Genomic DNA, 18,411 nt, shown 5'->3' with positions numbered 1-18,411 from the left:
TTGATTTGAAAAGAAATCTGAGTGCAGAGAGTATAGAAAGTCAAATTTCTACCCAGAAAGCAGTACCTCTATGGCACGTGTAAGATTCTTTATTAATAGGCATGGTAGTTCAGAAATTAGGCAAAATTAGAAATAAGGAAGTTATAGGAAAGCTGTCCTTTCAATGTACTTGCGTAACAGCAAAGATGTTTTTGTGTGTATGTGTTTCTCACAAAGCTCTCGAAATGGATATTCGTGATAATGAGGATTAAGGGGCTTAGAGGCAAGCTCAGAAATACTCAAGATCCATCTGAAAAGACAAGTCTGCGTTTCCCTTAATCTTTACCCATCTCTTTACCCTGGTTAAATGCTCCTGGATACCATAAACATTTTCCTATTAACGTTTCCATATATCCTTATAATTTACAAGAGGCCCCTTAACTCTGTCCCTAAAATTCATTCATTCAACAAATACTTAATTTCCTTTTATTTTCCACCACTGTGCCAAGCACTGCAGATACAAATGGGAATTAGACATGATTGTCCACTTCGAGGAACTTATGGTTTAGCGGTGATTCAAGAAAAAAAAATTCAAAGAATTCTGGAGACCTAAAAGCATTTTCAGGAATATAAGGTGATAACATCTGGATCTCGTTTTGTAGATAAGTACCCTCTTCTGATTTTGTATTATTGAAACCATGACTCCAAGTCTAAATCTACCTGTGAATGCATGTAACCTTAAATGTTTACACTGTTAAATTTTAAACTAGTCCTTAAATAGAGGGGTTTTGCAATTCATTCATTCTTGAGTTTGTTTCTGAGGTATTTCTTAATACTGAAGCACTTATCGGATGATTTAAACATACCCACAAATTTTGAGAGTCAAAGGGCATATCTGATAATAAGCACAGGGTACAGTGTCCAAGAATTTTGTGTTCTCCCTAGTTTTGATGGCTCTGTTTGCCTTGTTTGAAGAGATGTTTAAATATTAAACAGAATTAGAATTCATATTTAACAAACAGCTTGGCAAAGCTGAGTTGTGACATCTTCTCTTTTGTTGATCCTCTTGACCATCTGAAGAGGGTTTTTACAGTTTAACATCTGGGCTCCTCACTTCAAACACGTGGGGTTTGAAACTGAGATACCCAGTCGAAGTGAGACAAAAGTTCATGATGTTTCACCACAGTTATTTCATATTTATCCATTTACTTTCCTTTTCTAATTATGAACCCAAAGTTCATATGAACTCCAATGATTGTAACCTGTAATCTGTATACTGTCAGTCTTAATAAATGCTGAGTAGATTAACACAGAGCTAGAGGTAGCCTATGAGCTTGAGATCAAGTTATCTTGTATAGAACACATATTCCACTTTCATTTCATTCTTTCATTCAAAAAACATTTATATAGGGCCTTCCAAGGGGCAGGCACTGTTCTAGGTGTTGAAGAGACGTCAGTGAACAAAACAGGCTCCCCTAGGGAGCTTACATTTTAGTGGAGCTTATATTCATTTGACCAAAACCCCCAAATAGCCAGTTTTGAGAATGGACTCCACTTTTTATGGGGGAAGGGAGACAAATGACAAAAATCCCAAGCCATTTGAAAGTCGCAGCATGGTAGAGTCAAAGGGCCTCTGGATTTGCAATCAGGAGACATTGTTCGTTGTCTCGCTATACTAATCCTCGTTATTTTCTGGGTCTTAGTTTTCTCATCTATTAAATAATGGCATTGAATTTCATAATCTCAAAAGTCTCTTCTGGAGCGAATAGTCTATTATTCTACAATATGTAACAGGCATTTACTTAATTAAGGTAAATTTACATACAGTGAAATGCACAGATCACAGAGACTTATTTTTCAAAGGCGCAGAAATGTCCAGGGCCATTTTAAACTCCTAAACCTTCTGTCACTACAGTATGGTATAGAATTATATATTATGTTCAGAGTAATGATCCTGAGGCATTGCAGGAGGCTGAATCAGAAAGAGAAGATTTAATTATGTTCATTAGACTACTTATTAAAGCAGGAAAAGGCACCAAGTCAATTTAGAGAGATTTCAAACAAGTGTCTTCTCATTAACCCATAGTTAATCAGAAACCCAATTAACCAGTATGCGCTATTCCAACAGTTTACAGTTTGCAGACTTATTTATTCTTCTTTACAACCATGACCAAATCACTGATCCAGATCCCAACCATTTCACATTTATATCACTAAAATCAATGGATTATTTCTCCTTCAAGTAATATGAGATGCTACCACTGAAACAATCACTTCAGAGACAGAAAAAACAATTATTTAAATAAGAAATAGACAAGAGTGAAGTGATAAAATTCTGGGGTTTTTTTTTTTGTTTGTTTTTTTAAATTAAGGGGCCAAGGCCCAGGATAGGTTAGACACTTAAAGGACAGGTGCCCAAGATAGAGCAGACAGCTCAGCAGACAGAAGACATTTAAAGTGGTAGGTGCTCAGGAGAGCAGGGCAACTTTTTAAAATTTAATTTAATTTATTTATTTTATACAGCAGGTTCTTATTAGTTATCTGTTTTATACATATGAGTGTATACATGTCGATCCCAATCTCCCAATTCATTCCCCACCCCCGCCACTTTCCCCCCTTGGTGTCCATATATTTGAGAGCAGGGCATTTTAAGGAGACTAGAAGCAAGCCTAGAAGACACTTAAAGAGGCAGAGGCTGGGGTTTGAGAACATGTTTATTAAAGAGGCAGGAATAAGGGAGTCTCTTGTCAATGGCCTGGGTAGGAGGAAAGAATATGTACTCCTGCTCTCCTCCACTATAAAAAAAAAAAAGAGCGCTCACGTGCACAAAAGAGAGAGAGAGAGAGAGAGAGAGAGAGAGAGAGAGAGAGAGAGAGAGAAATAGATATGAGTGAAGTGATAAAATTCCGAATTTGCTTTACAACACTCCAGATGTATTCTGTCAGGTATATGTGCAACTATAAAGCAAGTAAAAATAAGAAAAAAAATCTATTTTCCAAGTATGCTTTGTTTTGTTTTTTGGGGTTTTTCTGCGGTACGTGGGCCTCTTACTGCTATGGCCTCTCCCGTTGCGGAGCACAGGCTCCGGACGCGCAGGCTCAGTGGCCATGGCTCACTGGCCCAGCCGCTCCGCAGCATGTGGGATCCTCCCGGACCGGGGCACGAACCCATGTCCCCTGCATCGGCAGGCAGACTCTCAACCACTGTGCCACCAGGGAAGCCCCCAAGTATGTTTTTATTTCAGTAAATCTTAATCCTTTCTAAATTCTAAATCTCTCTAAGCATTAAAATATGCTAAATAAGGGTCTCTGGAACACGCACCTCACTGATGAGACTGAGCGTCAGAAAGGCTAGGCTGTCCTCCTCAATTCACTGTATCTAAGGAGCTAACGCGAAACCAGAACTCTCTGAAATCTTAGTGGACACTTAAACTGGCTCAATTCTACAGAAGAATAAAGCCAGATTTTAAAATGGTTTTGGGGACTTCCCTGGTGGTCCAGTGGTTAAGACTTTGCCTTCCCGTGCAGGGGAGGAGGGTTTGGTCGGGGAGCTAAGATCCCACATGCCTCACGGCCAAAAAACCAAAACATGAAACAGAAGCAATATTGTAACAAATTCAAAAAAGACTTTAAAAATGGTCCACATCCAAAAAATAAATAAATAAATAATAAAAAATAATAAAATAAAATAAAATAATAAAAAATGGTTTTGTTCTTCAATATTTGATTGTAACATTCAGGAAGAATTTGAAGCTTGGTCTATTGTTTTAAATCTGTAGACTCATTCACCAACTGGGACTCATTCCAAAAATATAACTTTCTTTCACAGGATACCTTTTGTACCATTCATTTTGGTTTTCAGTCAGTGAAGAAATCTTATTTCTTCCTGTATGGACCATGAATATCTCCTCAGAAGTTATTACTGTCCACAATAGCATTTCCACTTTTTGAAAAAACTACACTCTAATTTCCTCCCTTCATGTTGCCTTTGATTAGACCTTCTCTGCCGTGCTTTTCCTCTTCTTAACTGTACTTCCTTCCACTGGAAGAAACAGTATTATTTCTCTCTTTCTCTTTCCTGGCTCTCCTTTACACTTTACACTTTACACTTCACTCTTTTAAAACACCTTTCCTCATTATTCAGTCAGCCCTAACATTTGTATTGAGCAGGTAGTGCACATCCAACATTGTGAGTGTCTGAGGGATAAAAGAGATCTAGGCTTGGAGCCTGCAGCCAAAGGGCTTACAGTCTAGTTAGGGAGACAGCAAACATATCAGAGCAAGTAAAACCACGAGGAAACCAGGACACTAAACCTTGTGATCCGGCTAACAGTGTAACTCTAAAGTTCAGAAAACCAAGCAGTTCGATGTCTCAAAGCAGAGAAACAAAGCCATGCCATCACCTGCCAGGAAATCTTACATAAATTTGCAGGGACGTGGGTCCTTCCCAGTTCTACCTCCCAACTTTGGAGCCTACATGCAGCTATTAGAAAACAAGAAGAGAATGTAATCAGGTAGACTATGGATTTATGTAAACTTTCATACATCTTCTTTCCAGCTGTATTAAGTTAGCTGGATCACTAAAGATGATTAGGCCATTGAAAAATGTGTGCAGGGACAAATACCAGAAAAATGGGAGTGCATGTGTGAGAGAGAGACAGAGAGACAGAGACAGAGAGAGACTTCACCAGGTAGGATTCGATCAAAAGATGCATAATTCGAACAACACTATGGTACCCCAACCTGCTCCACCAAAATAAACCAATGTGTCCTTGGGGAGAAATATCACTATATAAGAGGTGATCTATTAATTAATGCCTGACTTATGTGTACCATATAAAATATAAATCTTTCCAAGACATATCTTACACCAGGTACACACGAGATAGACATTTTTAAAATAAAGTCACATATTTACTGGGGAATGGGGACCACCCATAGTCTCACCCTGACCAAGACTGTCACAGAGACTGGCATTTAACTTAGCAGAAGGCTTTGTGCATGCCTACGTACTTAGTCATCCCAGTTTATTCTAGTTTCACAGCGGGGAGGTTTTTGGTTTCTGATCTAGCACGATGTTCCACCCCGTGCCTTGTTATAGGGGATGTTTACTGAGATCACCCACGTGGGTAAGGAAAAGAAACTTCCTCAGCTAAGAAAACGTAAGGAAGTTGTGCCCTCTGCAGGACAAAATGGCAACTGCAGCCCCAGTAATCTATGAGGACTGCGTCCTGTGCTTTTTGTAGCACTATACTGTTTCTCTCCACAATGCGGCGCTGCTGTTCTAAACTCGTTTTTCAGCCAGCTTCGGGTGGGAAAGACAGGGTGACAGCGGGGAGAAGGTATAGGGTGGGAAGTACAAGGGAATTACGAGGAGTTAGAGGCTAAGGAAGAAAGCTGGCTCTTTCTGCCAGAGAGGGCTTGCCTGGCAACTCAAATCAGACCCATTTCAATTAGGAAACGTATCCCCTAGCCCAAGTAATTCATTTTGGAGAATTTAATCCAATAGTTCCCAAACCTGCCTGACCAACAGAATCACCAGGGAAGCTTTCTTAAAGGTGTAGATCCCAGATTCTAGCCCAAGAAACTCTGATTTATAACTTTGGGGAGGGGCCCAGTCACCTGTCTTTTAATTTATTTATCTATTTATTTATTTAATTTTTGGTTGCACTGGGTCTTGTGCGCAGGCTTCTCAATGCAGTGGCTTATCTTGTTGCGCAGCAGGGCTCTAGGCCACGCTAGCTTCATGGCTCTAGAGCACAGGCTCGGTAGTTGTGGTGCACGGATTCAGTTGCTCCGCAGCATGTGGGATCTTCCCGGACCAGGGCTCGAACTTGTGTCCCCTGCATTGGCAGGTGGATTCTTAACCACCTCACCACCAGGGAAGTCCCCACCTGCCTTTTTTAAAAGCTCTCCCAAAGATCATTTATGCAAGACTTGGAAAGTAAAACAATATTTTAAGAGGAATCAGTCCTTGCAGCAAGCACAGCTTTCATTTCTCAGTTCAATAACAATGAACGTGGGGACTTCCCTGGTGGCGCAGTGGCTAAGAATCTGCCTGCCAATGCAGGGGACATGGGTTCAAGCCCTGGTCCAGGAAGATCCTACATGCCGCGGAGCAACTAAGCCTGTGCGCCACAACTACTGAGCCCACAAGCCACAACTACTGAAGCCCGCGTGCTTAGAGCCCATGCTCCACAACAAAAGAAGCCAACGCAATGAGAAGCCAGCACACCACAACGAAGAGTAGCCCCCCTGGATGCAGCTAGAGAAAGCTGGCATGGAGCAATGAAGACCCAATGCAGCCAAAAACAAACAAACAAACAAAAGAACAATGAATGTATTGAGAATCTATTCTGTGGCAGTGAGTTCTCTAGGAAATAAGAGCACAACTGACTGACTAAGCCCACCTATCTCCTTGAGGAGCTTACTAAACAGACCTCTATTCGGTGTTTCCTCCCGCCCAGTATGGGAAAGACTTGATGACCCAACAGATTTGTAATTCCGTAGTACGAGACTGCATTGTCTCCCTTCCATGTACTTACTGATCATCCCAGTTAGGGAAGAGGGGTGATCTGTCTAACTTTGGTATCATGCAGAACTGAGTTCGAATCTAAGCAACAACTCATCAATTATGGGACATTAAAAAAATTACCTAACCTTTCTGAACCTTTATTTATAACAGGAGATAGTCATACCTGCCTCTGAAGGCTATAGAAGACTCAAATGAGGTGATTTGGTGTCCTTACACCCTGCCTGGCACATGATGATTAATAAATGGTATCTATTAATAGTAGTACTAGTAGCCCACTACCTTGATCTCTAGAGCACCTGCGTAATCTAAGGACTCTCTATATGGTTTTTTTCATGTCCTAATGCCCTGTTTTGAGGAAAACTGCTCATCCTTGCCTCCAATAACCAGTTAAAAAAGTAAATACGGAAAGTGTCCTTCCTGCCTCTGAATCATAGCAGGTAGATAAAATAAATATATTTAGCAGTCCTTAATCCCCCCATCATTAGTGTTAGAATGATACAGTTGGAACTTACCTTAACAGGAGTTTTCAAGTTTGGTAAGCGAGTGAATCCTCCGGAGCACATATTAAAAGCACAGTTTCCTAGGCTACTTCTCGCGATTCTGATTAAGTAAACCTGGTGTGGAGCCCAGGCATTTTCACTTTAATCCTTAGCTCACACTTTGAAAAACATGGCCTTAGAAATAACTTAGTCCCAGGTGATGAATATTAACTAAACTTACTGTGGTAATCCTTTTGCAATATATACGTGTATCAAATCATCATGTTGTACACCTTAAACGTATACAATGTTATATGTCAATTATACCTCAATAAAACTGGGGGAACAATTACCCAGTCCCAGGGTATCAAACTCAAAAGCTTTCAGAAGCTAAGCAGATCATGCACATATAAGAAGGGACAGGGTGTCGGATAAAAACGGTGTGATGCTTACAAAATGGAACTGGAAAGTGCATGCCCTACCTATCTTCTTTTCTTTTTTATAATTAAGTTCCAAAGCATTTGGAACCAATTTGCTAGGCAAATGAAATTTGTCTGAGAATTCTCTGAGCACAGAAAGGTGAAATGACTTGCTCATTATCGCTGGAGTAGTGGTGGAGCTGGGCCCAGAGCCTCACTTTGTGAACATCCTTTTTACTGTGCCATGATACAGTCTCATGAGTGGAACTCAACAGTCTCCTTCTTCTTTGCCTGAGACTAAATCTCATACCCAGTTGGAGAAAAGGAAAAACAGTATTGAGAGAGCCCAGCTCAGAGGGTGACTCTAGCCTAGACTCTTTTTCTTAGAGCAAAGTGGCCTAGAGTTCACGGAGGAGGTCTTCACCCAGTGGTCCTGAGTGCCAAGACCTCTCAAACTGCAGACAAATACCTGCCATCAGTTATTTTTTGATGGACCTTAACACCACTTAAATGTTTATTTTCAAAGCAACCAGAAGCAGTTTGTCTCCTTCCTGAGAGAACTATCCACCTGGTAATGGTGATCTACAGAGCCAGGGAAAGAGAAGGTCAGATCAAGTGGGGGAAGGGAACAATGTCAGGAAGTTGCAGAAAGTAAGACACCATATTTTGAAACACTACACACTTATCTTGTAAAACTTCAGGAAAACCAACATCCCATAAAAATAAGTAACAGAAAAGTATCAAGATTAAATCCAGTAGGGCTTCCCTGGTGGCACAGTGGTTAAGAATCCACCTGCCAATGCAGGGGACACCAGTTCAAGCCCTGGTGCGGGAAGATCCCACATGCTGTGGAGCAACTAAGCCTATGCACCACAACTACTGAGCCTGTGCTCTAGAGCCCACGTGCCACAGCTACTGAGCCTGAGTGCCACAACTACTGAAGCCCCCACGCCTAGAGCCCGTGATCCACAACGAGAGAAGCCACCACAATGAGAAGCCCACGCACCGCAACGAAGAGTAGCTCCCACTTGCTGCAACTAGAAAAAGCCCAGGCACTGCAACAAAGACCCAACGCAGCCAAAAATAAATAAATAAATAAATAAATGTTTAAAAAAGATAAAGCATTTAGGACAATGTCTGGCATATATTGAATAGAAAGCACTCAATAAAGGTGAGTTATTATTATAAAAAAATTTTTTTAAAGATTAAATCCAAAAAAAGTTATTATAAGGAGAATGAGAAGCAGATAACATTTTTACAGACAATGAAAATGAAAGCACACCAGAACACATTAAAGCTATTATATTCTGCTTCAAAACAAACCAAAAAACATTCTTAAATGATACAAGACATAAAAGAATAGTAGAAATCAGAAATAGAAATACTCAGAAATAAAGTGACAGAACTTATGAAAGAATTAGAAATAAAAGAAAAAAATTCAGAAACAAAGACTGAACAACCAGGAACACCAGAGTGAACAAACATAACAGATAACACCTTAAGAGAAATAGAAGGTGAAAAAGAGGGAAATTTTAAAAACCAAAAAGAAATATAAAATATCAAAGAGAAAGTGACAAACATATACATTTTTTTGGCCGCCCTGCGCAGCTTGTGGGACTTAATTCCCCAACCAGGGATCGAACCAAGGCACTTGGCAGTGAGAATGCAGAGTCCTAACCACTAGACCACCAGGGAATTCCCAGAAAGTGACAAATATTAAAGACAAACTAAGAACATCCAACATACAGATGATAGCTTTATATTGTCATAGTTGGGAGAGATCCCAACTATATTGGGAATATAAATGTTTAAAAATTTTAAACTTTTTTAGTTTATCTTAAACTAAGAAGGATTACAAGTTCATTCAATGATCTTGAAGTTTTTCACTGATTAGAACCTAAGTTCCCCTTTCCCAGGAAAGGTATGGTTTAGCTAGTTTCAAAAAAGAACACTCAGGATAAAGGATCCCATCCCCTATATCTTGGACTGATCTAGATTTTCTGTGTCCTATAGCTTATACAATTTGGGGAGCCATCTAAGAAGAAGAATACAAAAATGTCTTATTTTTATAAATTTTACAAAAACATATGGCAGTTCAAGGGGCTCTAATTTAGTCTTATGGGAAATCCACCTCTGCCCATATCTACTTCTAATACCTACTTCTACTTCTAAGAAAAGGCTGTCTTCTTTTTTTAAGTGATTTTTTAAAATATTTTTTTTAAGAGCAGGTTTATGTTCACAACAAAATTACAAGGAAGGTACAGAGATTTCCCATATGCCCCTGTCCCCACATGTGCATAGGCTCTCCTATTATCAACATCTCCCATCAGATTGCAGATGAATCTACATAAATGAATCTACATTGACACATCATAATCACCCAAACTCAACAGTTTACATTAGGGTTCACTCAAGGGTTTCTATGGGTTTGGATAAATGTATAATGATATGTATTCATCATTATAGTATCATACAGAGTAATTTCACAGCCCTAAAAAGCCTCTGTGTTCCACCTATTCATCTCTCCCTTCCAATCCCTGGCAACCACTGATTTTAGTCTCCATAGTTTCGCCTTTTCCAGAATGTCATATAGTTGGAAGCATACAGCATGTAACCTTTTCAGATTGGCTTCTTTTACTTAGTAATATGCATTTAAGGTTCCTCCATGCCTTTTTATGGCTTGATTGTGCATTTCTTTTTAAAGCTGAATAATAGTCCATTGTCTGGATGTAACACAGTTATTTATCCTTCACCTATTGAAGGACATCTTGGTTGCTTCCAAGTTTTGGCAGTTATGAATAAAGCTGCTATAAACATTTGTATGCAGGTTTTTGTGTGGACATAGTTTTCAGTTCCTTTGGGTTGCTGGATCATACGGTAAGAGTATGTTTAGTTTTGTAAGAAACTGCCAATTTGTCTTTCAATGTAACTGTACCATTTTGCATCCCTACTAGTAATGAATGAGAGTTCCTGCTGCTCTACACCTTCACCAGCCTTTGGTGTTGTCAGTGTCCCCAGGTAGCTGGAAGAAATGTAAAATGGTCACTGCTGGTAGAAATGTAAGATGATATAACCACTTTGGAAAAGTTTGTCAGTTTCTTAAAATGTTAAGCTGCACCTACCATGTGAACCAGTCATTCCATTTCTAAGTATTTACCCCAAATAAATGAAAGTACATGTGCACACAAAGACTTGTATTAAATGTTAACAGCAGCTTTCTTTGTAAAAACTAAGAACTGGAAACAATCCTTATGACCATCTACAGGTAAATGGGTAAACAAAATGTGGTGTATTCATACAATGGAATACTACTCAGCAAAAAAAAGAGAAATGAACTGTTGATTAATGAACAACTTGGAAGAACCTCAAAAACATTATACTGAATAAAATAACACAGAGAGAAAGAGTACATCCTGTATATGATTCCATCTATATAAAATTCTAGAAAATGAAAACTAATCTATAGTGATAGAAAGATCAGCGGTTGCTTATAAAATGTGATAGGAAGCTGGGGAGGGGTAGAAGTTGATAACACTGCCTTGTATAATTGAAATTTGCTAAGAGTAGAACTTAAGTGTACTCCCACACACAAAAAAGATGACTATGTGAGGTGATGGATGTGTTAATTAATGAATTCGAGGAAGCCTTTCGTATGTATGTCAAATCATCAAGATGTACATTTTAAATATCTTACAATTTTATTTGTCAATTATACCTCAATATGGCTGAATTACAAAAAAAAAGAAAAGAGAGAGAGACTAGGGAATGACAGATAAGGAAGGGATAACCATGACTAGTGGGAAACACACCAAAAAAATACCCTCACAGGGAGCCATCCAGGCTGGTGCTCAAAAAACTTGGGTAGCTAAACAATACAGGCAGTGGCTAGGCAAGAAGCCATTTAAAGCCATAGGTGAGGTGTCATTTCATCACTCTTCCTCTAGCACATTGGCAGAGGTATGATCACTTGAGTAAGGACAGCTTTGTGTATTGCTTGGTGCTCATTTTTTTTAAAATATGAAACATATTTCTTCAGAAGTCCAGAGCAAAATAAAACCTCAGAGGGTTTCTTGGAGGGCTGGCTTTTGGACAGGCTGATATGGTCATTAGATACCATGTTTCACTCTTGCAGGACTTAAGCTGAATAATCCCCATCGGTCACCTGGACTTGCCCTATAATTCAACAAACTAAGGCATTCTTCTCTGTCTCTCCAGACTGTCCTTTGGCAGATTGCTGTTGCTGACACAGAATAGCTTGCCTTTATTACTCCTTCCTTTATTTTGTTTCCTCTTTTTTCATAAAAATTGTGGTAAAAAGATACATAACATAAAATTTATCATCTTAACCATTTTAAGCGTACAGTTCAGAAATGTTAAGTAAATTCTCATCATTGTGAATTATTATTTCTTCTTGCCCCAAACCATCTCCTTTTCTGTACTCCACTTTCTCTTAACAGCATCCTAGTTATCCGATTCAAAATCTCAGAAACAACCTTTGCCTACTTTTCTTCCACTTACTAATTCCAATCAGTTCCATTTGTAACTTGTGTTGAAGGCTGTAAGTCAGCCTCCAAAATGTTTCTCATCAGTTCCTTCCTTTCCCACCTCTATCTCTATCTTAGTCTAAAGTAAAGCTTTATTCTTTTTTTTTTAACTTATTTATTTATGGCTGCGTCGGGTTTTGGTTGCTGCGCGCGGGCTTTCTCTAGTTGCGGTGAGCAGGGGCTACTCTTCATTGCAGTGTGCGGGCTTCTCGTTGCGGTGGCTTCTCTTGTTGCGGAGCACGGGCTCTAGGCACGTGGGCTTCAGTAGTTGCGGCACACGGGCTCAGTAGCTGTGGCTCGTGAGCTCAGTAGTTGTAGCTCACAGGCTCTAGAGCGCAGGCTCAGTAGCTGTGGCGCTCGGGCTTAGTTGCTCCGCAGCATGTGGGATCTTCCCGGACCAGGGCTCGAACCGTGTCCCCTTCATTGGCAGGCAGATTCTTAACCACCGCGCCACCAGGGAAGCCCAAGCCTTATTACTTCTTTCCTGGGTAATTTCAAGAGTTTTATAAGTGATTCTCTTATCTCCAGGATCTCTCCGCTTTGATCCATTATTTACCAAATTAACTTTTTTTTTTTTTTTTTTGCGGTACGCGGGCCTCTCCCTGTTGTGGCCTCTCCCGTTGCGGAGCACAGGCTCCGGACGCGCAGGCTCAGCGGCCATGGCTCATGCGCCTAGCCACTCCACGGCATGTGGGATCTTCCCGAACTGGGGCACGAACCTGTGTCCCCTGCATCAGCAGGCAGACTCTCAACCACTGCGCTACCAGAGAAGCCTACCAAATTAACATTTTTAATAAAAGTTTTTAATCATACGTATTCCTCTGTTCAGAAAAATCTTCCATGACTCCCCCTACAAAATAAAATATGGTGTCCTTAGCCTATTATACAAGGTTCTGCATGATGTGCCATAAATTATCTTTCCAGCATTATCACTAATAAGCTATGACTGCAGAGGACTGAGAAGAAGAAAAGGGTCTTTGTCAATGTACAAAGCAGAGAATGCATCTCCACCGAGTCCATTCCATAACACCAGTATGACACTGATTTCATCAGTGCTCTCGTTTTAAAGAATGTCTTTCCCATCTGCAAACAATGTTAAGTGTACAAGCCATTGTGAAATCATAGGCACTAAAAGTTAAACTTTTGTGTTTCTTGCATGCCTACATTATTTTTTTTTTGAAATAAAAAATTAATTTCCTCTGAAAATCATAGAACCAATGTATTGGAAAAAATCTTTGGATCTGTCTACTTTTCTTTACATCTGCTGCTAACATCATTGGCCAAGCCACCATCATCTTCCACCTGGACCTCCACAGCAGTCTCCTAAATGGTTTTCCCTGCTTCTATTCTATCATTCTTCTAATGCATTCTTCACACAACAGCCAGAATACATTTTTCAATAATATAAACCATATCACAATACTCCCCTGCTTAAAACCTTCCTACGGCTTCCCATTTCTCTTAGAATCAAATCCAAATATCTTGAAGGCTCTTCCTGATTTAGTTTATTCTACCTCTTTGACCTTATCTCCAACAATTCTCCCCATCTTTGCTTACTATGCTTCAGCCTTACAGGTCTTCTTTTCGTTCCATAAACCTGCCCAACTTGTTCCTACCTCTGGACCTTTGCATCTACTGTTCCATTCACTGGACTGCTCCTCCGTGGATCCATGCGAGATGCCTCTTTCCTGTCTTTCATGTCTCATTTCATACATCCCCTCTGCAGAAATGCCTTCCATCACCACCTGATCTAAAGTAGGTCTCTAGTCATTTCTTATTAATTATCTTGCTTTATAGCACGTATCATCTGAAATTGCTTTGTCATTTATTCATTATCCATCTCCCCCACCATCACCACCTCTGTAATGTAAGTCCTATGACAAAGAGTTCATTCCTACTTTTTGAGCGCTATATCCCTTGTGCATAGAAGAGCATCTAGAACAACACAGCCACTCATTATATATGTGTTGAATGAATGAATGAACCACCTTCAAGCAGTTTGAAAAGAGAGCAGATTGTACTCTCTTTAAATATCTCCAGAGAAGATCTCACCATTTTTCTGAAAATGAATTCCAGCATCAATATCTTTTAGTTGTCAGAACAGTCTTCCTAATATCCAGACTAAATCCTTTCTAAAGCAATTGCTGTCTTTTCCCATTTGGTCCTCAATAGAATCATTAAATTGTCTTTTTATAGTCAGGAATAAATTTGTTATTAGGCCCTCTTAACACCAGTTTTACTCTTCACATTTTCTAACATTGTTGTTCTCTTTTGTCCTTGTCAAATTCTCTGTCTCAGGCTTCATCTGTGAGCCCAATATTGGACACAAACACTACTGCTTGAAATAATGCCTACATAAGAAAAACTCAACTTATAAGTACCTGCCTTAAAAAGAGCAGTCCTCATGTCACCCCCACCTCTTTCTTAATCTCTTTTTTGATAGGTTCTACATGTATTTTTATAAGAGACTTTTGTGAAAATCCTTGGAGTTTTCAAGAATCTGTAAGTTCAAATGAGAAGTGAAATAGCTAAAGGACACAGATCCTAGAAAAGCTCCTAAACTTGACTGGCTCATCTGTGGTTTAGCTTAAACTCCACACAAAGCATGTTACAGGCACAAGGTCTAGGATTCCAACAACCCAGAAGAAGGTTGAATGGATAACAGTGAAAGCACAGTTTAGTGAGAAGTTATTAAGACTAAAAGTGAGCTTTGGGGGTAAAGCTCTTCAAAGTTGAGATGGGGAAAAAGTAAACAGAACCGAGGAACCTTTAAACTAGATGATATTCAAGAATGTGGCATAGTTATTTACAGTAGCCAAGACATGGAAGCAAGCTAAATGTCCATCGACAGATAAATGGATAAAGAAGATGTAGTGTATATATATATATGTGTGTGTATACACACACACACACACACACACACACACACAATAGAGTACTACTCAGCCATAAAAAAGAATGAAATAATGCCATTTGCAACAACATAAATGGACCTAGAGATTATCATACTGAGTGAAGTAAGTCAGAAAGAGAAAGATAAATATCACTTATTTGTGGAATCTAAAATATGACACAAATGAACTTATCTGCAAAACAGAAACAGACTCACAGACATAGAGAACAGACGTGTGGTTGCCAAGGGAGGGGGAGGGGAGTGATGGATTGAGAGTCTGGGATTAGCAGATGCAAACTATCATATAGAGAATGGATAAACAACAAGGTCCTATTCTATAGCACAGGGAACTATATTCAATATCCTGTGATAAACCATAATATAAAAACATATGAAAAAGAATGCATAAATATGTATAACTAAATCACTTTGCTGTATATGTCAATAAAATAAATTTTTTAAAAAAGAAACCCACCTTTAGGAATTCCCTGGTGGTCCAGTGGTTAGGACACTGCACCTTCACTGCTGATCTCTGGTCATGGACCTAAGATTCTGCAAGTAGTGTGGCCAAAAAAAAAGAGAAAAGAAACCCACCTTTAGAAACAGCACAGCGTAGCTGCAGAACACCCAAGACAAAAAGACTGTCTTAAAAGCAGACAGAAAGTCACTACTTTCAAAAGAAAGATTATTAGATTTACAGCTGACATTTCAGAAGGAACAATGGAAGCCAGAAAACGATAACATATTTATATGCTCAAATAAAATAATTATAAAGCTAGAATATATATTTAGTAAAGCTATCTTTCAAAAACAAGAATGAAACAAAAATATTTCAAACAAAAACTGAGTTTGCCAACACACTACAGGAATTCTAAAGGTTGTAATGCAGGTAGAAGGAAAATGATGTTTTTTGAGACCACAGATAAAATAATTAGCAAAGAAAGTGGTAAATACGTGGGTGACTCTAAAAAAACAATAACTAGATTAAATAATAATGACAATGTCTTATGGGGTTTAAATAAAACAAGACGGAATTAAAGTGCATGAAAATAATAGCATATAAATTGGAAGGAAGATAATTGGAGTCAAAGCTTTCTACAGTCTTTTTTTTTTTTTTTGCAGTACACGGGCCTCTCACTGTTGTGGCCTCTCCCGTTGCGGAGCACAGGCTCCGGACACACAGGCTCAGCGGCATGGCTCACGGGCCCAGCTGCTCCGCGGCATGTGGGATCTTCCCAGACCGGGGCACAAACCCGTGTACCCTGCATCGGCAGGTGGACTCTCAACCACTGCGCCACCAGGGAAGCCCTTCTACAGTCTTTTATTGGCAGGTGTGGTTTACACTGATTACCTTGGGACTTTGAAAAGTTGAATATGGATAATAAAATTTGAAGGGTAAACACTAAAAGAACAGAGAAAGTGTATGATTTCTAAGTTACTACAGGGAAATAAGGAATGAAAAAATATTCAATCCCTTTAAAAGAGGCAAGAAAAGATAGAAAAAGATACATGTGGGGAAGGTGGAACAGATAAAAATCACATAGAAGGAAATTCAAATATGTCGGTAATCATAGTAAATGGATTAAACAATCCCAGTTAAAGCAAAGATAGATTGATTAAAAGTAAATTTATCTATATGAGTTTTTACAAGAGAGACATAAATCATAAGGACACAGAAAGTTTTGAAGTAAAAAGATGGAAAAAAATACCAGGCCAACAGTAACAACAACTATATTAATATCTGACAAACTTTAAAGCAAAAAAGCATTACTTAAGATAAAGAAGATCAATTCATCAAGAAGTTTTAACAATTCTGAAGAACGTAATTCACAATTTAATCTAATGGACATACCTAGAAGATACCCAACATTACAAAGTATATATTCTCTAGAATTCAAAAATATGTAGAACTGAGTGACATAAATACACCACACATGTGACACAGCTAAAGCAGTACCTGAAAGGTAATTTATAACATTAAATGATTTTGAAAAGAAGATGATCACAATAGGGCTGCTGAGTGTGCCCCCAGCAGGGCAGTTGGCTTCCCCCAGAGCAAGTGATCCAAGAATGAGAACAAAATGTCATACAACTTAAGAGAACAAAATGTCATACAACTTAAGAAGTTACAGACCTTCAAGATGGCAGAGGAGTAAGACGTGGAGATCACCTTCCTCCCCACAAATGCATCAGAAATACATCTACATGTGGAACAGCTCCTACAGAACACCTACTGAACGCTGGCAGAAGACCTCAGACCTCCCAAAAGGCAAGAAACTCCCCATGTACCTGGGTAGGGCAAAAGAAAAAAGGAAAAACAGAGACAAAAGATTAGGGACGGGACCTGCACCTCTGGGAGGGAGCTGTGAAGGAAGAAAAGTTTCCACACACTAGGAAGCCCCTTCACTGGCGGAGACGGTGGCTGGGCGGAGAGGGGGGAGGGAAGCTTCAGAGCCACGGAGGAGAGCGAAACAACAGGGGTGCAGAGGGCAAGTGGAGAGATTCCCTCACTGAGGATCGGTGCCGAGCACTCACCAGCCCGAGAGGCTTGTCTGCTCAGCCGCCGGGACGGGCAGGGGCTGGGAGCTGAGGCTCGGGCTTCGGAGGTCAGACCCCAGGGAGAGGACTGGGGTTTGCTGCGTGAACACAGCGTGAAGGGGGCTAGTGCGCCACAGCTAGCCGAGAGGGAGTCCGGGAAAAAGTCTGGAGCTGCCGAAGAGGCAAGAGACCACTGTTTCCAGGTGCGTGAGGAGAGGGAATTCAGAGCACCGCTTAAACGAGCTCCAGATATAGGCGCGAGCCATGGCTATCAGCGCAGACACCAGAGACGGGCATGAGACGCTAAGGTTGCTGCTGGAGCCACCAAGAAGCCTGTGTGCAAGCACAGGTCACTGCCCTCACCTCCCCTCCTGGGAGCGTGTGCAGCCCGCCACTGCCAGGGTCCCATGATCCAGGCACAACTTCCGCGGAAGAACACACGGCGCCTCAGGCTGGTGCAACGTCACGCCGGCGTCTGCCGCTGCAGACCCGCCGCGCACTCCGTGCCCCTCCCTCCCCCCCGGCCTGAGTGAGCCAGAGCCCCCGAATCAGCGGCTCCTTTAACCCTGTCCTGTCTGAGCGAAGAACAGACGCCCTCAGGTGACCTACACGCAAAGGCAGGGCCAAATCCAAAGCTTTCTTGTGAACCCCAGGAGCTGTGCGAACAAAGACGAGAAAGGGAAATTTCTCCCAGCAGCCTCAGGGGCAGCGGATAAAAGCTCCACAATCAACTTGATGTACCCTGCATCTCTGGAATACCTGAATAGACAGCGAATCATCCGAAAATTGAGATGGTGGACTCTGGGAGCAACTGTAGACTTGGGGTTTGCTTCCTGCATCTAATTTGTTCCTGGCTTTAGGTTTATCTTCGTTTAGTATTTAGAGTTTATTATCATTGGTAGATTGGTTTATTGATTTAGTTGCTCTCTTCCTCCTTTCTTTATATATATATATTTTTTTTCCTTTTTCTCTTTTTGTGAGTGTGTATGTTTATGCTTCTTTGTGTGATTTTGTCTGTATAGCTT

At 40.3% G+C, this 18,411-nt stretch overlaps 1 long non-coding RNA gene across 1 annotated transcript in view; it reads right to left on the bottom strand.

Annotated features, from left to right (window-relative positions):
* LOC307175105 overlaps positions 1-17,099 on the bottom strand; it is a 67,751-nt gene extending 50,652 nt beyond the window's left edge. Inside the window, exons 1-2 of the long non-coding RNA XR_013824258.1 lie at positions 16,983-17,099; positions 15,324-15,400 (exon numbers count right to left, since the gene is read on the bottom strand). This is a non-coding gene — a long non-coding RNA (uncharacterized lncRNA). The remainder of the gene's footprint in view (positions 1-15,323; positions 15,401-16,982) is intronic.
* Positions 17,100-18,411: the final 1,312 nt, after the last annotated feature.

The sequence above is a fragment of the Stenella coeruleoalba genome (genome assembly GCF_951394435.1).
Source record: "Stenella coeruleoalba genome assembly, chromosome: 16".
Lineage (NCBI taxonomy): Eukaryota > Metazoa > Chordata > Mammalia > Artiodactyla > Delphinidae > Stenella > Stenella coeruleoalba.
Note: the sequence above shows the minus strand (reverse complement) of the source record. Positions and strands in the feature narration are given on the sequence as shown.